This window comes from Pteropus vampyrus, unplaced genomic scaffold (genome assembly GCF_000151845.1).
Source record: "Pteropus vampyrus isolate Shadow unplaced genomic scaffold, Pvam_2.0 Scaffold233, whole genome shotgun sequence".
NCBI classification, from domain to species: domain Eukaryota; kingdom Metazoa; phylum Chordata; class Mammalia; order Chiroptera; family Pteropodidae; genus Pteropus; species Pteropus vampyrus.
Genome location: NW_011889014.1, coordinates 1,385,900 through 1,410,629, shown reverse-complemented (window position 1 = coordinate 1,410,629; position 24,730 = coordinate 1,385,900). Strand labels below are relative to the sequence as shown.

At 41.7% G+C, this 24,730-nt stretch overlaps 1 protein-coding gene and 1 non-coding gene across 2 annotated transcripts in view; both read right to left on the bottom strand.

Annotated features, from left to right (window-relative positions):
- The window catches only part of TIAM1 (T cell lymphoma invasion and metastasis 1), a 348,762-nt gene that overhangs the window by 247,045 nt on the left and 76,987 nt on the right, over positions 1–24,730 (bottom strand). The window lies entirely within an intron of this gene.
- Positions 15,631–15,749, bottom strand: LOC111728870. Its single transcript, XR_002775982.1, has one exon. It is a non-coding gene; the product is annotated as a 5S ribosomal RNA (ribosomal RNA).

The following is a 24,730-nucleotide window of genomic DNA, read 5'->3' as shown; positions in this document are numbered from 1 at the left end:
TGCTGTCTCCTAACTTCTTGTGTTCACGTCCCAGTGAACCTACAAGAACTGGCGGACTGTTTACCACTTTTAGAAACTCTGCCTTCGGTATTGACACCTCAGCGCAGACAGCTCCCTCCAGAAGATTCGGGCGCCCTCTAAAAGGGCCTCCGTAGGACATGCCACCTCCTCTGCCACTCGTGGTGAGTCACGGTTAGGAGGGGAATGCGTCAGCTGCCGCAAATGGGGGTGAGCGCACTTGGATTCAAGATTGAAAACCTGAGGTCTACAGGATAAAGCTTCTCACCTTTGCTTTAAGGTACTTCCTGAACTGGAAGCAACCGACCCTTCTGTCCTCCTCCCTACAGCTGTTCCCCACGCTGTGGCCACGCCAGGCTCCTCGGTGCCCCACCCCCAGTATGACTAAGTCCTTTTTCCCATGCGCACAGTGGCTTCCCAGAGAAATGGTGCTCATCTTTCAAAATCCCAACCAAGCATCATCATCGCTCCCTAGAGATTCCCTCGACTGCTCCAGGAAGAACCACCTCTTCTCCAGCGTCACTCTGGACCAGCATTCAGCACAGGTGGCCATCTGCCCCAGGAAGGGTGAGCTTCTCAGAGACACAGACCGCGTCTCACTCTCTACCACATCATCATCGCCTAGCAGAGCCACTTAATAAACACTGACCGAAGGGATGTCCAGATGCGAGATCTCTGGACAGCTCCATCTTGAAGACGTGAACATTAAGACACATTATATACTTTCAGAATATCCCACTTCTCCGCTACGAAAATTAACACTTAATGATGAATAACTGTGTAACAATTCACTTAAAGGCCACCTTCTCCACAGGACTGAGGGCTCTTTGCAGCCCAGGGGCTGTGTCTGGTCTTTACTGCTGTGTCTCTAGGCCCGGCCCTGAATCTGGCTGGTGGTGATATGACGAGACGTGCAGTCACAAATGAATCCCTCACGTGTGAGACCAGCCGACACCCTAGAAAGTTGTATGTGAACCTTGAAAACATTATGCTAAGTAAAAGAAGCCAGTCACAAAAGACCACATATTTTTTGATCCCATTTACATGAAATATCCAGAATAGGAAAATCCACGGGGATAGTATGCAGATTCGTAATTATCTGTGGAGGGGGGTAGGTTTTTAAATGGGTGAATTGCATGGTATATGAATTATAGCTCAATAAGACTTGTTTTTTTTTAATTATATAAGTCCTGCTGTTATGGATATTAAAAAATTAAATCTACACAAGAAAGGTAAATAGTATCATTAGGAGAAACCATGGAAATCTTTCAGAAAACACATGACTTTTTAAAAATAAATACAGGTTTGCTTCTTTTTGGTATACTATAACCAGATCTTAAAAGAATGCATGAGAACCTCGGGTCTGAGCTGCTTATTTTTAAAGTACTGGAAACCGAGATGCAGAAGTTCAGTGGTTTTTCCAAGGTCCCCTACGCAGTCGATGCTGGCTCAATGACAGCAGCATTATTCATAGCAGCTCAAAGGCAGAAGCAACCCAAGTGTCCATCGATAGAAAAATGGATAAACAAAATGTGGTCTGTTCATACAGCAGAATATTATTTAGCCATAAAAAGGAAAGAAATTCTCACATGCTACAACATGGATGGTCCTCGAGGACATGATGCTCAGGGCAGGAATCCAGACACAAAAGGACAAATATTGTATGATTCCACTTATATAACGAACCTGGACTAGTCCGCTCCAGAGAGACAGAAAGTAGAACAGGGGCAGGAAGAGGGGAGGGATGGGGAGTGAGGGTTGGATGGGTAGAGTTATCAGTTTTTCAGGATAAAAAGAGTTCTGCAGACTGGTTGTATAACAATGTGAATATACTTAACACCACTGAACTATACATTGACAACCGGTTAAGATGCTGAATTTTATGTTATGTGTATGTTACTAAAATTAAAGATAAATTTTTAAAAAATTCCAACAAGTCTCCTGACTCCTGTCCTAGCCACACTCTCTAGCATGGCCCTCCCAGACTCCGAGGAATACCAGGTAAAAAGCAGAGTAGCCTCCACTCGGTCGGACTTCACTAATGGGGAGATCAGACAGATGATGTCACTGCTTCTGGGGAATTTCAAGAATTTTAACAAATCTCTCAAGTCCAACGAGTACACACAGATCAATTAAATGGTGGCCACTCGACCAGTCTGAGTCTTCCCAGAACGAAGCCCTGCAGAAGGTTAAGTGCAGAACAGGCGAGGCCACCTTCTCCAGCATGGGGCTTCTCAGGCATAACCGAGCATAGGAATCAACCAAGGGCAAGGTGGAAAGGCATCTGGTTCCCCTGGGTGAAGCTGACATTCTGCATTTCTGACAAGCTCCCAGGAGATGTCAGTGCCATGTTGGTCCCAGAGACCCCTCTCTGACACTTTGAGAAGCCAGGGTAGAAATGAACTCTACCCCAAATTCCTTTCTCCAAATGAGAAGCTAACTTCATGGGCTTGGGGGTCCATGAAATCATTCTATTTTCAGTAGAACTAAGCACCCAATCGCAAGCCAATAAATCTCAGTTCATTTTAGCTTGAGTTAGAAAACATGCATATTCAAATTTTACGGTTTGATTTATGTTAAAACTGGGTCAGTGGGTTGGCTGCTTGATCGTGGACGTAGAAGGAACCAACTGTGGTTCATTCTTTAAAGGATATTAAATATTACTTAAAATTCAGAAATCAGTGGAATTTGGCCTAATATCTGATTCATAAGCTCATTCAATTCCCTTGGTAAGCCATACTGGCAAAAGCCACCACGCAGAGCTAGCCCAAACATTCTGCTTTACATAGTCATTGACACATGTGTTTTTAACCTTGGTTTTCATGAAGTTTGGGTTTTCATGCCAGTTCCTAGTGAAAATTAACTGGAAAGAAAAGTCATCTGCATAGTAAGAAGAGGTTTTTATAAGAGCTGGAGGCTATAATCAACAAGACAGATGTTACAGAGGACAAGACAAGCACCAAGAGAAATTAAAATGACAGATTATGTTTTTAGGAATAGAGGTCACCAACTACAATTAAAAGTATACTCTTAGGGAGAAAAAAAAAAAAGAAAGAAAGAAAAAGCAAGTAATTGTTCCCTTGCAATCAAAACGAATCCTAAAATGTCCATGGAAACTGGCTGTGGTTCCAGAGAACTTTGCCACTTTGTACCAAATGAACGTCTAACTTTCAGTGCAGCTGCTACTACTCATTCCTATATCTGTGTCAGCTAATTAGCTCGCTCATTTTATTGCTACTACAATTAGCAAGTCCCCAGAATAGGAGAGGGTGGTTTACCTGTTACTCACAATATCCATTAACTGACTGTCAAGGTCCAAAGCACATGCCTTCCACTAGTCTTTACTTGTTGCAACTTTGATTTAATTTTTTAAAATACCTTTACCTTCACCTTCAAGGATGGGAACAAACAATTCAAATGGAAACTTCAAGATGTTATAGGAGAGAGAATGCAGTGCACAGAACCAGGCATGGTGCAATGACTTGACACAGTCTACTCTGCTAGCATCACTAATACAATCTTTTTTGTATAAAGTAAATCGGCGATGTGCAAAGACCCTTTAAAATGTATAGACCCTTTGACCCAATAATTCCTCTTCTGAGGATCTATCCTAAGGAAATGATCTAGAAATCAGGAAAAGTGCCATATGGAAATAAAGACATCCACTGTAGTATTTCAAACAGTAGAATAAGAATTAGAGATAAGCACCGGGGTTTTTGTATCATGTCATCATAGCTAAGTGGGAACTACATTTCCCAGAATCCCCTCTCCTGAATGGTATCAGCTTAGTCATCCACAAAGTCAGTTAGCCCAGGATATGAAAGCACAAGTAGAGAAGCAGATGGGATGTCAGGGTGGTAAGCTCCACGTGGGGCTGCCTGGGGGCCACAGTCCTTCCTAAGCCAAGAACCTATGTAGCTCCAAGGGCAAGGGCATGGGGTCTTCTGCAAGGCACCCCAAGTCTTCAAGGTGAGAGGTAGTGAGAGAAAGATGTGGGCTCCAGTGTGTCCTGGCTCCCTGGGCTCCACTTGTGGCTTTTCTTTCTGACTACAAGCCCAACTAGAGGCAGACCCAACAGCCTTCCAAGGCTTCTTCCAGCTCCCACAAGTGTACAAGGTAAAATTCCCAAAATAAATCTCTCTTCCATAACCCTCACCGTGATGGTTAATTTTATGTGTCAATGTGACTAAACGAAGAGATGCCCAGACAGCTGCTAAAACAGTATTTCTGTGAGTGTCTGTGAGGGTGTCTCTAGAAGAGATTAGCATTTGAATCAGAAGACTCAGAGTAAAATGGATCCCCCTCCCTGTGGTGGGGGAATCTTCCAATCTTCCAATTGTTGAGAGCCTGAATAGAACAAAAAGACAGAAGAAGGGCAAATTCTCTTGCGATTTGGCAAATCATGGGACTTCTTGGCCTCCATAATCACATGAGCCAATTCTTATAATAAATCTTTCTGTCTCTTTGGTTGTTTCTATGGAGAACCTTGACTAATACACTGGTCAAACTCAAACTGAAGCATTATCAATTCTTGCAAAATAGAGTTAAGTAAATCTCAATATAGTATAGAATGTTAAACACTTGTTAAAATCATGTTTATAAAGTATTTAAGAACATTTGTATCACAACCATTTATCCCATTAAATGGGGGGAAAGATCAAGCTAAAATTTAAATTTACTTGTTACACATACTATATAAATAAACGAAAAACAGACAGAACAAAAGACTACATCAAAGTATACCTGAAAGGTAGACAATAATTTAATCTATGTTGATCTAGGAATTCGCTTTATGGTTTTCTTCTAGTATTTTCTAATTTCTAAATTTTCAACATATTTTCTATATGTATTTTTTTAGAATTAATATTCTTTAAGATTATATGTAGAAAGGCCAAAATAACATTGAAGGAAACAAAAACAGCATTGGAAGACTGACGCTACTCAACTTCAAGATTTTCTATAAAGCTAAACAGTAATCAAGACAGTGCAGTACTGGCAAGAGAATAGACAAATCGATCCATGGAACAGAACACAGATCCCAGAAATAAATCTGCATAAATATGATGAACTGATCTTTTACAAAGGGGCAAAGGCATAATACAATGGAGAAAATACAGTCTTTTCAACAAACGGTGCTGGAACAATTGGACATCCACATGCAAAAAGAACAGCGTTGACACAGACCTTACGCCCTTCGTAAAAACCACTTGAAATGGATCAGACTTAAATAAAATGCAAAACTAGAAAACTAAAAGTCAAAACCATAAAAGAGAACAGGAGAAAACCTTGATGACGAGTATAACAATGACTTTTTAGATACAACATCTGAAGCGTGACCAATGAAAGAATTAATTGAAAAGCCGGACTTCATGAAAATTAAAAATGTCTGCTCTGTTAAAGACAATCTCAAGAGAATAAGAAGACAAGTCACAAACGGAAAGAAAATACTTTAAAAAGACACAGCTTATAAAGGATTGTTATCCAAAATATGCACCCATCCCTTAATTTATGCAGATTATCCATTCCATGCATCTTTTCTTTATGCAGGAGAAAACTGCGTAAAGAGTCCGCCAGTATGAAAAAAAATACTAAAGAAATAGTCCAATAAGTCATAAAAACATTTATTTCACATATTTTCACAAAAAAAAAATGCTAATGAAAATTCAGAGGAAAAAAAACCAAAAATCGTATTCACTGTTGGTGTCTGTACTGTAATTAATCTAAAGTAATAGACCTTCTCTTTTTAATTGGCACAAAGTCACCATCTTCATCGCTCCAAATATTTGCAAGTATTACTTTGATTTCATTATTTATGTGTATGTTTTTGGATAAACTTTTCCAACCCCATCTTTTGCTAAATTTTCATAAATTCTGCAATAGTCACTACAACATTTTTAAAATATCTTTTCAAAATTTTAAGGCTCGTTAGATGTTTGGATCAATATCTAGAATTGCAGTTTCCAGTTTTGAGGCCAATTGAAGAGCTTTGTAAATATTTTCTGCAGTAAAGAAATTGGTTCAAGGTCACTGTCATATTCATCAGCAAGATGGGCTTCAGCAATTAAGTGAATTAATTCATTATCAGTTAATTTATGATCAACCAGCAATTCATTAATATCATCTACCTTCAAATTGTCAGAGCCTTCTTCTTGAAATTTATTTAATAAATTAATAATGCCAGTTAATCCCTCTTCAGTCGTTGGAACCATATTCCCTGATACGGCACTCAAAGCTAAAGCAATATTCTTAATACAACTTAAAATTGTGTATTTATTCCAGGATTCTGTAACTGTAAGTGACTCATTACCTTCAAGTTTATTAAAAAATATCATTAAAACTCTGTTTAATATAATTAATCTTAAAGGTGGAAATAATGCCTTGATCTAAAGATTGGATCAAGGAAGTGGTATTTGGTAGCAAATATACAACTTTTATATTAAGATGTTCTAAATTGTGTGGATGACCTGGGGCATTATTTAAAAGGAAGATATTTTTCCTTCATATAATTTTCAGCTTCTACAGCAAAACATTTGTAAAACCAATCCCGAAAAACATCAGTAATCACCCATGCTTTTTCATTTGCCATCCAGTGAATGGGAAGATTAATAATTGTGTATTAGCAAGTATTAGTTCTTTCTACATTGCTGAGTTAAGCTATTGTGTGAGGACAAGGACGATATGGGAAGTCTCTGTACTTTATGCTCAATATTGATGTGAACCTAAAACTGCTGTAAAATATAGCCTATTAAATGTTTTTTGTTAATTCTTTAAGAATTATTATAATTAGTAAGAATTAAATTCTAAATTCTTCCTTTTTTCCTCCTTCACACTCAGCTTAGGTCTTAGACGTGTCACGAAAACTTTTTTCTAGTTTAAAAAAGGCCCTTTTTTGTGTGTGTATTCAACAGAATTGCATATCTGGTTATTTTCCAGGAGAAAAGCCAAACTTCTCAGCATGAGCTGGCCACTGATCCTGCCAGCTTAGCTCATCTTATGTCCCCTGACATAAGAATAATAGTAATAATAACAACATAATGACAATGATAACAACTGTGATTGCCAGAGTGACCAGGTCCTTTGACTGCTCTGTACTTTTGCATGTGGTTCTCTGCGTGACTTGAAAATGCTCTCCACTGCCTTATTCTTCTGAAGAAAAACCACTCACCAATTAAAACTCCACTTGCTCTTCATCTATCTGAAGACCTGCCTGACTCTCCACTGGCATCAGATTCATTTCCCCAATATACTTGACACGTGTTCAGCTCCTCTGTCCCGACTATACTGAACGAGTCTCTCCCCAGCTGGACGGCTTGTTAAAAATCACGTGACTGGGCCCCACCCCCACAGCATCTGATTCAATAGGTCTGGGGTGGGGCCCAAGAATGTGCATTTCTAACAAGTTCCCAGAAGCTGCTGACACTGCTGGTCTAGGGACTACTGTGAGAACAGCTGAGCTGTATGACATGACCCGTAAGGTGGGGACTATGTTTTATTCATCGTTGCATCCCAAAGGCCCGACAACAGTGCCTGGCACTTAGCAGGTGTGCAGGATGGGTCAGAGATATTTGTATTTCTTCTATTTTTTTAAATAAATAAAATCCTTTCCCACACATATGGCTAACATCACTAGACCACAATATAACATGATGTGTGGAATTGCATGGGATCTTATGACTATTTTCTTGTTTACATCTTTGTGAAATCTGGAGACATGAATAAATATGGGGTGAAACTGTCAAAAATCCAAGATTCCCTTTTTTTGTATACATTCTTTGTGAAAAGCTTTCCACATTTTACCTAACTGATGTACTTTCTCTGTTATTCCAGGCAAAAAGAAATAAAGCCAGAAGTGGGAGAATATAAACAAGAGATTTAACTGTTCTTTCGCTCCCAACTTCTCAATGGTGAAGCCTTGACCATCTTCCCAAATGCCCTTCTACACTCTTTTTTCTGTCCCTCCTCTTCTACCTGCACAATTGTATGGTGGACTGGCAGTGCTAACCCCAAGAGCAGTGCCCAGGTAATCTGACCCACAGGCTTATAATTACCCTCCTGGTAACACTGACCATCATCAGCCTTCCCAGACATACCTTCAAGCCGATTTGTGAGAAAGTTATAGGAATCCAGACAAGAAAAGAAGTAGTTCCATGTACAGGCTGGGAAGATGTCCCAACATGCATGATTTAGTAGGTGAAGGCACAGGGAGAAAGGTTTCCCAGGAAAACAGTGGAAGCAAACACACAGAAGCTTTAACATACACGGCATGTCCCGGCAAGATCAAGACGTTTGCCCTATAGCTAAAATGTAATGTGTGATGGAGATAGAGCTGGGAAAGAATTTGGGATCAGACTGTGGAAGGTCTTAAATGCCAGCCCAAAAATCAGACTATAACCTGTGTGCAGAAACTACTGTCAAAGCAGAGTGACAATTACTAGACCCACATGTTGGAAAACAACTCTGAAGGTTACATGAACAATAAGGAGGCTCTGCTTTACTGGCAATCAAAGAAATGCCAACTGAAATCGCAAAGGAACCATGAAACAAAATAAAACTTATACAGATACGTCTTTACCCAACACTGACGTAAAGGTCTTTTATTTGCTCTTTTCATTCTATCTCACCATGTTTCAAAAACGACTTAAGGTAGGTAAATGAGAATTGAAGCGATAACTACTAGGGAAATTGAGAGCCAGACTTCTTCCGAGAGAGGAAGTCAGGCATGTTTTCCTAGATTTCATCCAAGCCTTTAAAAGATGAGAAAGATACACCGGCATGAATGTTGCCATTTATAGCTATTAGTATCTTTAGAGACTTTGCAGAGGAGCTAAATTACCTTGCTCTTTAAGAGGCAAAATCTCCAGAAATGCACCCAAATTTACAATATTCAGGTGATTAGACTGAGCAAACTGGCATAAAGAGAATGAAAACTAACACATCGGTGATGCCGTTTGTGAATACAACCTCTGAAAAAAGATCAAGTAATTTGATTTGGATGTCGACTGCAATTACGTTTTACGGTCCCCATGTTTAGCCTGAAGATAGGCCCATGCCTACCAAACTTCAGAAAGTCGAGTCCTTCTTTTACAACGATTTCTCAACACGTATGAAAAAGAGGTAGAAATTTAAAAACGGAATTGATCCCCCGATGGCTGAAAAGATAGGTTTTAATTATGCTATGACATCAAGGTGACTTAACACCCTGACACATCTTAATCTAAGCTCATAGACAAAAACAATCTGATATAAAAGACTGGCAGGGAATATGCTAGTCCACATATGTGGATTTACCATGTAACTGAAGTTTAATATTTTCAAATATTCCCACATTTCTTTAATTTCTTAAAATCTATTTTGAAAAGGAAAGAAAGCACTGTTAAACATATTAGAAAACTTCCACGTCCAGCCGAGATGAAATAACAAGGGTCAGATTTATATACCCAAAGGAAACAATTTTCTAAGACAGACAATATAAATGAAACAATGGTTTCCAAGGAGACACTGGACAGCAGCAGGAACGCAGGACAAGAGTGACCCCTAACAGACTGGAAACAGATGAGCTGAGCCCTACAGCTTCCGGAACCCAGGTGGGCCCTCCCGAGGTCTCCCAGAGCAGAGGAAACAGAACTAAAACAGATTACGTGCCATTTGAAACGAGCAAGGCAAAGACTACACCGAAGGCAGAAGAACCACTTGCTTCTTGATGACAAACAGCCACCTGTCATTATGGGATGCTTTCGTACTATGAAGACTACAGGTAGGAACTGGAAAGGTTTCTTCTCAACACCACTAACTGCAATTCAGGCGTGCTCTTAGAAGGACTTCTGGTTCCTCTCTTGCTAACAGGCTGTCACCACCCCTAACACCAGCCCCCGGGCGGTACTTTCGTAGCAGTTAGAGTTCATTGTGTCTTCCATTCTTCTGACTCCCAAGCTCCGTAGCACTGGGGGAAGCAGGGGACCCATAGTGACTCTCCAGAAGGAAGCCAAGAGCACTTGTGATGCAGGGACTCTTGGGGGCATCTGTATTAACGCCTTAATCTTTTTGATTCTCTGAGTCGTTTTAAGGAGTAGAGTTTGCCAGACAAGTGACCCCTGGCTAGGCACACAGTAGGCTCTCAAGGAATAATTACTGAATGAATTAATTAATTAGTGAATGAATAAAGCATTATGATGAAAAGTCTCGGGCAGCATGTATTTGATTTTCTAAATTCAATATCTATTTGTGTTTAAATCAACCGAAACAGACCAGTTAGATGTTCTTCAGTACCAAGCAGATCAATACTTCGCTCCTCACTAAAAGCGATCCCCAAGGCTCACACCAAGAATGTCAGGGCAACTAGCTGTCCTCTGCCTGTATCGAACCTATTTGTAGGGGAACAATGGAACCTACATTCAACTTCAGCACCTTCATTCAAGTTATCCTTTGAAAGGCTTAGTCCTAGAGTTTAAAGCAACAAGGTAAAAAGGTTTCTTTTAGTCACTCTAAAGATAAATAGCTATAACACCACAAAATGCCTTGTCAATTAATGCAAAGAAAACTGTATTTAATTCCAGGAAAATAATCAATCCGTTGTCATATAAAGAGGATCGGGAGGTAAGTACTGAGTTGCTCACATACTTCTGCTACACGTGGCATCAGTAACTTTCACTCACATAGCAATTTACAGATTATGTGATGGAACGGAGTAGGCAATTCCCATTTACAGTTCAGGAAGCAATTTAAAAACTGGCCTGGTATGTCTCAGCCCTTCTTTGCCTCATAAATTCTTACTCTCGTATGCCAGCTCCTTGGTGAAGCCTTCCTTCATATCTGTAAAGAAACTTGGCTATTCTGTGCCGTTGTCCCATAAAACTTTATTCTCATCCTTATACCAGCACTTACTATGGTGGAATGTATCTATTCACTTAGCAGCATCCAATGTGTCCAGCATTGTGGCTAGCACATAACAGCCACTTGAAAATAAACAAATGACCCTTAATCTCCAAATGATAAACTCATTTATTTTTAACACAGAAACTTTATCACCGTAGCTAACTCTAAACTACAGTTCGTCCTTGAAAAACAGGGTTTGAACTTATTTGTATAAGTGGATGGGCACGGTTGTTCAAGGGATTTTCACCTGCATCCCTAACCCTAGCATTGTTCAAAGATCAACTGTATTTATATTTTTCTCATCTCAAAGGTAACCTGCCTTTGCTAAAGAAAATTTGGAAAATAAAGAGAAAACAGTCCTTCACTGTTGAAACTGCAAGCCTTTCAGTCTATTTTTGGTATGAATATAGCCAAGTTAAGATCACATTTTATACAGTTATTTATCTAATTTATTTTATGTAACATATCCTAAAAATGTTCCCGTGTCGTTAAGAAATCATTTAAATCATGTTATATTGATATTCCATCATTTACTTAAACATTTCTTTCTTTTTGGATGGATTGTTTCCAATAGCTTAAAATGAACCTTATGTGGATAGATCTTTGTCGATATCTCAGACTGCCTTATTAATAAAAGATCAACCTTTTGGGAGTGAAAAACACAAATGCTTATGAATGGAGCAGCTTTCATCATCTACTCTTTACTAATTCCCATAACACCCAACAACAAAAGGGTCAAAGAGGTGACCGTAGTACTAAGCCACTTATGTGTTTGTGAGCTTCTACCTAAGCTGACACTCTATGTCGCGTTTCTCAAACAGGACACTGGAGGGAAGTAATCAATCTATACACTGACCTACCTTGAGTTGAGCTAACCCTTTTCTCATCTTTTCCTCCAGATATTCTGCTGTCTCTCCAAAGTCCTCTTTGAGATCCAGCTTCTTCCTCCTCGCTAACTAAGAAACCCTTCAAAGAGCAAATCAGGGTTTCACGGCTTTGGCATTATTGCCATTTTGAGGTGGATAATTCCTTGTCACGGGGATGAATTAGGGGTTCAGCGCATCGTAGCATGTTCAGCAGCATCTCTCGCCTCTACCCACTAGATGTCAATAGAAAACCCCCAGTTGTGACAATCAGAAATAACTTCAAACATTGCCAAATATCTCCAGGAGAGCAATTTTGTCCCCAGTTGAGAACCACTGATCTCAGTTAATTACTGAGTTATTTGATAATAAAGGTAGGGACACAGTTTAACTGGAGTGAGAATTTAGTGTCCACTGATATGCTAACTGTGATCAACTGGTAGTGTCCCCCTGAAGTTGCGTCCAGCGACACATGCTGTGGTTGGTTGGTGACGTCTGCCACGGACTGGGGAAGGGAAATGAGCCATCTCCATTAACTCACCAGGAGAAGCTGGATATGAGGAGGGGGCTGGCACAATGTTTAACACTGAACTTGGCTACGAACAGACCCAGTACCATCTTCCCATGACCCAATGAGAAGCATAACAGAAGCCTTAAATGCATTCTATCATTTAAAACACACTTGACTGATAATATGCTATGAAATGATCCCTAAAAGACACCACAATTGCCCAGCCATTAATATTTAGGAGCTTCCTGTAACACTCTAAGCATGCGGTACACCAGCAAATGCTGGTGAGAAATACAGCTGACTTGACCCACATCCTCAAAAAACTGGCGGAATTGAATGCTAACCCATAAACCATAATTGTCATGAAAGGAAACGGAAGAACTTTCTTCTGCACCATGTAATCTATGTGTACAAGAGGGAGAGGGCTCTCTCCAAAAACCACTGGTTGTCTTAAGAATATACTGGCTAAAGCAGAACAAATCAGACCAAGAAGGAACAAAACCACAAATTCTTTATGCTTCTGGCTGTCAACAGGGTCTTTATTGCCCACAATGCAACCTTGTACAATTATTTAACTTCCCTGAGCCTGTTTCCCTCATCTGGTGAAATAGGGATAAAATAGTACTAATACCTCCTAGTGTCGTTCGGTAAGGACATGAGATAATAACAAAGGCCATGTATAAGCATTCTAGAAATGTTAATTAGTATGTTTGGTGTCAGTACTGGTATTCAATCTAGAAAGCATCCACTAGCCTGTAGTAAGTATATTTGCTTACTTAGAAACCCAGAAAAGTTTCAAAAACTCTGTATTCGCAATCTAGCTTTCTCTTACAATTGCAATTTGTTTAAACCACATCTCATAAAAATCCAAATATTTCTTCTTACTCCACCAACGGTTCTTGGTGGAATTAAGGGAAACTGATCGCTACACTGTCCCTCCCCATCCCTGTGTCTGCTTTTAGCCCAACTCCTCACACAGAATAAACCCAAATCCTTGGCCTCTTTAAAAATCACAACAAAAATAACCAAGTCAATACCGGATACTGTCAGGGTTTTCATGGTCCCAGATCAGTGGTTCTAAGCGAAAGAAGTTACGAAAACCCTTACATCTTCAACAAATTTAAAGAGACAAAGGAAAAAACCAAACCAATCACTGTTGCTAGTTGCCAAGGGAAACAAGCATATTTCTTGTGCTCCCAATTCTGAAATGAGGCATCATAAGGTAATATCCTAGTGTGTTCCCAAAGCAGAAGAGTCACAGCAAAACAACTCCAGGATCATTGGGAAGAAGAGATGGTAACCCTAACCATTTAAACGGCCAGTCTGAACAAGTCGACAAGCATTTCCAGACTTAGAATGTGGGAAGAAAAATCAATTGTGATTTTGTTTGTTCAATTTCTCTTTTTACTTTGAAAGGACCTACCTGCTCTTTACGGTGTAAGAACTCCCAGCAAGACAGAATCCTGGCACACTGGGACTGGAAAACACTTGGCAATCATGATGTACAGCATTTCTCAAGGTGTGGACCAAGCGACCCTTACATCCAAATCACACATGACGCTTGTTTAAAATGAAGATTCACAGGCTGGCGTTCAACAAACTCATTCCAATTCTCCCTATGGCCTACTTTTCCTAGCCTCCTTTGAGGAGAAAGTGACCATGTGACTTGATTCCAGCCAACAGAATGTGACTGAAAGAGATGTGTCCTCCCCTATACAAGCCTTAGTGCTCTCTCCTCTTCCACGACTTGACTCGAAGGAATATTGAGACCATGGCAGGCACATGTTGGACATGGCAGAGCCACAATACAGAAGGGGTCTTGGTCCTGGAATCACCATTTGGAAGAGAACTATACATAGACAAGGAATAAATTTTTGTGTTTGGAATTTCGTTTCAGGAGTTAGCCTTCCCTGGCTAATATACAGGGTCCCAACTTGGATGTATCAAATAAGAATCTAGACATTATTAAAGAAAAAAATTATTCTGACATGTTAAAATGGTACGGAAAATGTATTCAAGATGATTGCAATAGGGGAGAGAGATCAAGTCCAACTTTAAATACAAAGAGAAATGGGATTTTTTTAAGCAAGTAGCAGGGCGAGGGGATCATCATGAATGAAAAATTACTAAAAGGAGACATTCTAAGTAGGGAGATTCTCACTACATGAGCCTAATAAGAATCTTGCTAAAGGCAGGACAAGGACTTATACATCAAACACTGGGGATGAGAAACTTGATCAGATATCGCGTGTAGGGGGAAAGCTTAGCCAGGTTTTTTTTGCTAAGACTGGGCTAGGCAGGTCAAAGAGAGAGTCAGAGGCCAAAGTTGAGGCCTAGTCGAAAAGGGGGCTCTGAGGAGCCTAACTAAAGTTTGGTCAAGGAGAGAGACTTTATCAAGGTAATGCTCTGGATTTCTGAATTTTAACCACCTCATTAAGACTTAGAATGGGAAATAACCTGAAGGAGGTCCCCAACTACCCCAGGCCACACAGGCGAAGACCAGAAGAGCCAGGATTAGACGAGGTCTCCAGCGACTGGTCAGTTTTGATCCATGTTCCAATGAACTAATATATTAAATATCAAATTCAATTGTATCTCTATATATACACATTACCCAGGGATGAAAGCGACTTTGAACTCCCTTGAAGAAAAAATTTTTTAATAGAAAAGTAATTTCATTTATCATAAGAGCTTTTTATTGTGTGGCTTTATCTTTTTTTTTTTTTTTTTTACTTGTTAACTTTTTCTTTTTTATTAAGTTTATTGGGATAACATTGGTTAATACAATTATGTAATTTTCAGGTGTACGTTATCATTTGACATCACTCTCGAAGCAATTTAAGCAGCAGGCATCCCTGCCTAAAATAGGAGAAAACTGGGACTCTCACCTCTCATTTCGCAACTTTAACTCTGAAAAACAAAGGGAAAAAGGATGGATAAGCATGGGTTACAGGAGAGCCCAGTGCGGGAGACGGCCGGGCCTGTCAGATCTCAACTGTTTGTGTCATTGGGAATAATTAAACCCTCTAGTAATGGGCAAGAAATAATGAACAGACACCTCAGGGCCAGCTCCCCAGACATTATAAAACAATGAGAGGTGAGGGGAGGCAACCTTTTCCCACAAGACAATGACCTTGGAGAGCCAAAGATGTCCCCATAGCCCAAAACGCTTTGTAGAACTGGGTTCAGAGCCCACTGAACATTCTGCTACATATCCTCACTGGTTTAATTCCGGGGCCCTTTGAGGTAGGATCTGATTTTTTTACCTTTTTTTTTTTTTTTTTTTTAGGCGAGGCAACCCTTGGTTGACCTCACAGATTGCAAGGACCTTATCAGCTTACAATCCCTTATTTTTATATTTTTTTATGCCTACAGCACCTGGTCTTCCTAGGTGGTCTCCCATCCAAGTACTAACCAGGCCCAACCCTGCTTAGCTTCCGAGATCAGACGGGACCGGGCCTGCTCAGTGTGGCATGGCTGTAGACCCAATTTTTTTAAAATCGTTTTTAAAATAGAATCATACAGAATTAAGCGTTAACGTTCCTTCAGTGCACTCTCCTGCTTCTAGCTTCTCTTTCCTTGCCTTGCAAATCCACCTGAGATTTTTGTTGTTATTGTTGCTTTTTAATGAAAAAGAAGCGATGCTGTTTATTTAATGCTTTTAATTTATAAGAACTACTTCTTAATGCTATAGTAGTAGTCAATTCCTCAATACTGAATCTGGAAACCACAATCAAGAAAGACCGAAAATTTTATTGGGACTACGCGACTCAGCACAGTATTAGGCAACCATGATTCTAGAACAAAAACTGAAATATGTATGACAAAATGAGTCCCTAAATTCCAGGGGATCCACGAACCTCTCAAAACTGAATGCACAAAGTTGTATAGCGTGTGCATACATTTTTCTGGGGAGAGGCCCCATAATTTTAATCAACTTCTAAAGGAGTGCGAACAATTTAAATGCCCGTAAAGAAATCTCACTTGACACACCATTACCACCGTTGGAATAAAATCCCCAGATCTCAGACTCTTGTGCCGTGAGCTGTGAATCTCTTTCGACTTTCAAAGTATAATTTCTGACCACCCCCCCCCCCCCAAAAAAAATCATATTTTATAGTGATGGCTTCTATAATCAGTCGAATTATTATAGCTTTCCAAGTTTTCATTCTCAAGGAGGCTAACAGTATCCCTACTTCTCTGGCAAATCCCTCAAAACTAGGACTTGGAACTCATTGTAGGCTCCATAAATCTGATCGGTTACATAATATAAAACATCAGACAGAGCTGGCTCCCATGCAAGTCGTTTAGAACGTATTTAATAAAGCCTGGACCTCATGGAGTGCAGCCTCCCAAATAGCCAAAGGCAAGCAGCAGTCTGTAAACTGCTCATCCTTGGACCCTCCTCGGTCTCGAATTAAAATAGCCAGGAGGATCGAAATTGATGAGATTTCATTAAGGGAAAAATTTCATGAAAGTCAATTCTAATCCCTTTAGCTCCCACAGCAGCTGGACTTGTGTGTTCATGGGAAGCGTTAAAGATAAGCTATCCCAAGGAAATTATAACAGCAGTTATCAAACAACTTTAATACACTCTCGTCGGCAGAGGCACGAAAATTTAGAATTTGCACCGGCTTTCCTGTCATCAAAAAGCAGAGTGCTGAGTCAGCCTGCATCGGCACAGGAAGACAGCGACTGAGGAACACAGCTTCCTGATTTAAAAGTAATAAAGGCAGGCTTCTGCTAAATTCCTTATTGCATTAAATTTCAAAGGAGAAGTGAAATATCTACAATGTCACAACGACTTTAAAGCACAGGCAATCTATACTAATGAATTTCATGCATATGCTCTGGGAATGTACAAGGAAAAAAAATTAGGGTAGATGACTAATTGCTACAATAATAATTCCATATTTGCTTTCCCCACAAGCACCAAAAGCGAAATTTGTCAGCTTGAGCAAAATGAGACTGGACTATTTATCGGGACCTCAGATAAATAATGATCTAACATCCAAATTAAAAGGGAGTCTGTCATTAAATATTTAACAATAAAAAAATGTATATATGTCAGCAACTCTTTCGAAGAATGAGAGAATGCACGCACAACTACTGCTTTAGATTACTAGTCATCAATTCAAATGGAGATGGCAGCCAAGAGATCAAGAGAAGGCTGAGACTTGGAAGGGCAACAATGGGAAAATTAAGAAAGATCGTCAAGAGCAAAGATGTGTCATTAGAGACCAAGGCTAATATCATCCACATCCCCATAGTCCCCATTACTACGTATAGATGGGAAAGCTGGACGGCGAAAAGATGGACAGGGAAAACTGATTCATTCGATATATAATGTTGGAGGAGAACTCTAAGGACACCCTGGACCGCCGGAAAGACAAACAAGTGGGACCCAGAGCAAGTTAAGCCTGAAACATTCTGGAGGCGAAAATGACCTAACTGAACCTGTCCTACTTTGGGAACATCATGAGAAGGCAGGGTTCTTTGGAAAACATAAGAATGCTGGGAAAAACAGAAGGCGACAGGAAAAATGGAAGAGCAATATGAGGTGGGCTGACTTCATAAAAAGAAGCCACAGGCATTGGTCTACAGGAGTGAGGCTGCTGAAGACAGGACACTGTGGACATCACTCATCCATAGCCGCCAGGAGTCGGAACAGACTCAACAGCACATAACGCACACAACAAGTAGGTACCGTTTCCATGGGAAATGTCACCTAGCACAAGGAATTTAACATCAAATGTCACGGGGTAACATAAGAAACAGCCTAAGGCGATAAGTGAACCCTGACTGAATGAAACAAACTCCAGGGCCTCAGTTTCTTATCTGTAAAATAAATGGTTTGAATTCATTTTATCAATATGCCCCTTCCAGCTTTAACATTCTGTAATGCCATGACAAGCTTCGCTCTGGTTAGTTCAAGTGTCTTCTAGAATGTTCTTTAACCACAGTTCTTTCGTAGTACATTTTGGTCTTGCTGAAGGAGGGGCAACGCTCACTCCGAAAGACTCCTTCATGTAGCGTACAAATTTTGTAGAAAATAATCTGGTAAATCAAGGAGATATTAAGCTTCCCCTTGCCATGCTCGACGTTGTCTATAATTCCAATTAAAAGAGACACAAACCTTTAGCAACTGCATAGAATGCTGACTATGGTCACAAATGCTGCCCCAGCACAGTCTACCTGGCAGACACTCAGACACTCGAACTCCTCGTAATACCCAAAGACCTGCTTTCTTTATAGAAAACTAAGGAAATCGCAAATCCTTGTAAAATCCAAGGGTTACTTTGAGACTACCGCCCATTACTTCTCAAGTTGGAATACAGACAGTCACTGAACTTATTGGTTAGCCCTCCCTGCCCCAGGAAAATGAATGCAGCTGGGGAGCAGGGGGAACAAAAGAGAGATTGGGTTTCTGTTGGTTGGTATTTTTGAGAGGTTGGTTTGGGGGTGGGGTGTTGTTCCGTTTTGTTTTTTAAACAAACTCTGCCTTCAGCCTAAATGTATGGAGTTGAAAATTATCAGCAACCTCTTGCTGCCTTCTATGAGGTCCAGGCATGTGAGTTCTGGCCATCCCATGCATCATCACCCAGACGCCCAGTCCAGAGGCGGGGGCGGCACACACAGTTCCATCTGTCCGGTGCTAATATCCACCGGTGCTCACTTTAAGAGAGCTCACTGAGCTTCCAATAGAAACTTACACACTGGCTCTCACAGTGGACTAGTACTGCAGGATCAAAGCTTATGGGTATTACTGAGTGAAGACCAGGGAATGATGAAGTATGAATGAAGAAGGTGCAGAGAAAGCAAAGGGAACAAAAAAGAAATGCAGAGCATCCCCAACTTACCCATGGGAGGCATTCGTTCACCGCAATTGGCAAGTAGGACAAGGAAGGCCTTTCGTTAAGGTGACAGGCCCTGCAGCAGTAGCTAAGCCACTCTCAGCTGTCCCTTGAAAGTATTCTCAATACAAAATATTATAGACATGCTGTACATTTTCAAGGAAAACAAATACAGAAAAGTTAGGAATCTTGCAATAAAATTAAAGCGAAACAGTAGAGTTCAAAAGGAGATACTTTATTCATGTTAGAAGCTGATGATTAAAGAAAAGTAGCTTTAATCAGAAGAAAATCGGGGGGCTACAGACATTCTTGGATATTCTAGGGTGGGCTCGGAAGACCAGCGGCCTTGTGTATGAAGAATTTCATGTGACGTCTAATGACATCGAAGTACAGTGAATCTGATGAACCACAATTATTAGGGCCATTTGGGAGCCTAAATAGGAAAGGAAGAAAGGAAGGAAGAGAAGGAGGGAGAGAGGGGAAACTATTGGGGGGGAAGGAGGACAGAGAAGCTAGAGAAAGTAAAAAAAAAAAAAAAAAAGGGAAGAAATTTTCCTAAAGTCAAAAGAATTGGAAAAGGAGGAAGGATATGAGAATGAGCTCTCACCATTAAAAACCGAGCTGTGAGTTCAGAAATGAAGAAGGCAGGAAACCAAATGGGAGTGAAGAGACCGTGGCTCAGACACTTCCTTGCAGCGTCTGAAGGAAATGAATCAGATGACTGCTGACCTGAGAAATAAGGAGATGGGCAGTGACCCAGAATGAGCACTTGTATTAGTCAAGGTATACTGAGATGTATATAGAAAGAGATTGATTATAAGGAACTGGTTCACACAATTACAAAGGCTGACAAGTCCAAGATCTGCAGTGGGCAAGCTGAAAACCCAAGAATGCTGATGGTATATTTCCAGTCCGAGACCCTAAAGGCATAAAAAAGACTCATGGCCCAGATCGAAGGCAGTCAAGCAGCAGAAATCCCCCCTTATTTGGAAGAGGGTCAGCCTTTCGGTCAATCAGGCCTTCAACTGATTATACCGGGCCCACCCACGCTAAGGCGGGCAGTCAACTTTACTCAGTTTATCGATTTAAATGTTAAATGCATACTAAACCATACTCAAGGAAACACTCAGGAAAATATTTGGGCACCGAGTTTCTCAGTCAAATTGACACATAAAATTAACCATCACAACACTCAGCGCGTAACAGGCCCCAACATAAACACTGCTCACTCCAAAAACGTCTATATCGGTCAAAATTCGAGGACAGAATCTAACTTCGAAGTGCCACTTGGAAAAGCCCAAAGATGAGGGCTGACCACGGAGGCATCTGGCAAACATTCATTCCCAATTCCACCTCTGATTTCCAGACACAACTTCCCTGTCGCCGGGACTCCACATTCAGAACCACGCCAGCAAGACCTCCACAGACAGGCTGGTCAGAGAGTCCAGCATTACCCAGCTGAGTCCCCTGGCTGCCACGCCTGCAGATCTCTGTGACCAAGGTACGCGACCTCTCCCCGCGTCACCCACTTGGATTGCTCTGGAGAGTAAATGGAGATGAAGCAATGGATGTAAAAGACTTACCCCAGCACCAGACTCATAGCAGCTGCTTAGAAACACGTTACTGGTTTTTTTTGTTTTGTTTTGCTTTTGAATTCACTGCTGGTTCCTTCCTCAAAGTTTCTACTCAGAAAAACACCAGCTACTTCCACAGAGAAACCCGCCCCGCCATTGTCACGACTCCCTTTTCTTTCTTGGGCGGGACTCGGTTTGGGGTCTGGGCATCTACTAGATAAAGTACCAGCACAGCTTCCCTGCAAACTGACCGAGATAAAGCAAACGGTGCCCACACCGAGGCGTAATTCGATTAGGCAGAAAAGCAAATGTCTGGCTTCATCGAAAACGAAAGAAGGTAAGTGCAATGGAGGGGACTTCCTCTGGGCGGCCAGCGATCAGGCCGTGACCACGTGCCTGGTGCCTGGCCTTGCAGGAGAATCTAAGGGAAGGGCTGCTCCGGGAGAATGCAGCAGCACAAGACACGAACCCCTGGCCCCCAGGGAGCGTGGCTGCCCTTTTCCCCACTGGCTGTGATTAGACAGAAATGGGACTCAATTTCCATCCCTCCCGGAATATAAAGACGAATCCATTTCCTATCAAAATAATCAGAATCCCCCCCAAATCACCTCCTTTCAAAGAGGTCCCCGCCAATTTCCCTGTCGTAAACAGTGGCTCCGCTCTCCTATTCCAGAAAAGCAAGTCCGAGGCCCTTCTCCAGCACGTTTCCTTGACTCTCTGCAAGAAGCTGGCCCTTGTAATCATGGCGGTTCTTCCTCCCGCTACTCTTTCTCACGAGTGCCCTGCTTCCTACCCAGATCTAAGTCCCTTGAAGGCAGAACCAGTGCTTTCTCTCTGCATCTCGCTTCCCAGGGCTTAGGAGGGTGCAGAGCACACAGTGGGGACCCCAAAGGCTCCGATAAAGAGCAGTTTTGACCCACAGAGGGGCCAGGGAGTCAAAGTGCCTCTTCCTCCTTGAGAGTCCATCAAAACAGTCCTTGTGGGTTTCAGACATTATTAAGCAGCACCTAATCCATCCAGAAGTCAATTAAGCTGAGAAGCCAAACTGGGAATTTACAAGGAAAATAGTTCACACAAGATGGAGAAGGCTGAGGCCCCACAAGCCAGGACAGGCCTCGTCAACTGTATTATACCACAGAGTGATCTGCAGCTCTGAGAAGAGCTGCAGATCGGGCCTTGAGCAACAGGCACGGCCAGCCAACTGGGCCATAGGCACTCTGGCACTGGCCATCAATCACGCCTTTGACATCCAGGGTGCCCAACCAGAGGCAGAGCCAAAGGGACAGGTTGCAAAACAACATGCTTGATTTAGCATATCATATTTTTCTCATGAATTTTTTAATTCAGATAATTCACCCAACATTACTTTAATAAAAAATAAATAAATAAATATTGTGTATAGGAAGCTCGCCAAATCCATACGCGGTTGAGTAATCCCAGTTCAGGTGACCTTGATGATTCCAACATGAAGCCAGGGTGAAAAGCACCAGGCTTAAGTGGAGTTCAGAGAAAGGAGCGATCAAAGTGGCTTGGAAGCTGTGGGGTGGGAGGTGCTGTAGGGGCTCAACTAGAGTGGGGTGCTGAGGACACCCCTGGAGGGTCAGGCAAGCTCGGAACCAATAGAGCGGAAATGCAGGAGTGAAGCCACGTGCTCATTGGGAAAAGGTTAGACAATCAGTCTAATACTGGCTCTGTGTGTGTGTGTGTGTGTGTGTGTGCGCGCGTGCGTGCGTGTGAAGGCTAATATTCTGGCTAAAAATCTGGTGGCTGTAAGAGAACTGGCAATACAAACAGATAACAGAGAGCTGGAAGAGGTGACCATGAGTTCTAGCTTCAGCTCAATTTCCCAGATCAGTGAGCCATCTACAAAGGGCATGTCCTAAGGGGGGATCTTTTTTTTTTTAATAAATCACAGTATTATTTTTACAGCCACTTCGAAAAAATTATTCTATATACCAATTATCCACTTAGTTTTTGAATGTCTCCGATTCTATGTCTATCTCTTTCTCTCCCACGCACGTGCACACACACACACATATGCACACGCACGCACGCATGCACACACAAGGAGTTGATCTGTTCGGATCAAGATCTAAACAAGATCCACACGTTGCATTTGGTCGACTGGACTCTTTGGTTCCTCGTCTGGCCGTTCCTCCTTCCTCCGTCTTTTTATTTCCTTCGTATTGTTTTTCACACACCGTTTTCTCTTTTCAGTTGACTGTCTACATTATTGGAGGTACTTCTCTGTCCCTCGCTTTCTCTGACCCTCCTAAAATCCTCCCTGATTATCTTTTCTAAAAACGTTTGGTTACCAGATCCTTGAGGAGCCAAGGACACTGGCGCTTTATGTTCAGGCTCTAGCAGGGATTCCCAGGGGAGGCGCGAGCCCCAGAGAGCTCTGCCGACCTGCATGGAAAACAAAAGTACAAGAAAATCCCCCAGAAACACCTCGATAGACATCGCTCTGGCGTTAACCATGACCTGGGTGCATCACTGTCCCTCTCCGGGCCTTAGTTTCCTCACTGTCAGAATAACAGGGATGAACAAGATGATAATGATGTCAATATTAATTGCACAGGTATTGCCCAAAGATCCTTCAAGATTTCTCCCAGGCAAGACTTGTGATTTTAAGTATCAAATTCACACAAAAGTCAAGAACATCCTCCTTGAAGGGGACATATTTTATAAATGATGAAACTAGGGACAATGATGACGAGTAAACTAAGACCACAAATTGTAGATTACAAAAAAAAAAAATACTTCAGTCATCATTATAATCCGAACTTGAACAACATGCCATTGTTTCGATGTACTTTCTTATACGCTCAGAAATTTGACCCACATTAATGGGTAAGTGATAAAGGGTGGTAATTAAAGGTTATTTGCAGACTCTTGGGTGTTCTCCACCAGGGAGATTTCACGCCCCCTCCCCGGGGACATTTGCTGGAGACACTTTAGTTGTCATAACTAGGGCAGCGTACTGGCATCTAATGGGCAGAGGCCAGGGATACTGCCAAACATCCTGCAGCGCATAGGACAGCCTGCACCACAAAGGACAACCCAGTCCACAGTATCAGCAGTCCTGAGGTTGAGAGGCCCTGATCTATGCAAATCTCCTCATTACCCAAGTAAATATGTGCTGAGGCGAAGGGGTGGCTACCGAGGGCTAAAAGCCCAGGCAGAGAGACAGCCTGTGTTACAAGCCTCCACACTGTGGACCACTGCAGCATGCAGGGTTTGATAAGGAAACTGTCTTGGTTTGCCTTGTTTTGTTATCGAGATAGATCGAAACACGTATTTCTGAATCTGAACTATTCTCTCAGTATAGTCATCTTCGAAACTATTTATAAGATACTATCCAACTGACAAATTTACCCTGCATAGCAGACTTGTCTCTGAATGTGAGTGCCCACGCTCTGACAACCTCTGACTGAGGCAATAGGCCACAGATGACCTTGGGAACAACAAGCAATGAACACGCCGCTGAACAGAGAGACTTCTGATGATCCCAAGTACTATGATGAGAACTAGAACAGTTGTAATGGGAGGTGATGGGGGCACTGGGGAGAGTGTGTGTGGAGGAGCTGCTACTTCACATCTGATTCTCAGGGAGGCTCATCTGAGGAGGTGACATTGGAGCAGAGCTATCCAGGAAGTAAAGGGCTGGCCAGGCGGAACTGGAGGGATCCTGGTGTGTAGGAGGAAGGCTTGAGGCTGGCTGCGTTCTAGTCCCACAAAGAAAGTGTGAGAATCACCCAAGTTAGGAATAGTTGAGGTGAGAGGGAGGTGAGGCCGCATCAACTGGAGGCCTGGCACCCACGGCAGAGCCTGGTTTTCAAATCCATGGTCGTAGGAGGTCACAGGAAGTTCAAAGCCGAAGAAAAAGATTTGAGTGTTATTTAGATACTTCTGGCTACTCTGTGGACAAGAAGGGATATAAAAAACCAACTGGGAGGGCAACTGCATTGAGAATTTTACCGAAAAGCAAAACCACCCAAAAAGAGAAAGGTTTGCCACTAATGAAGATATTTCAAA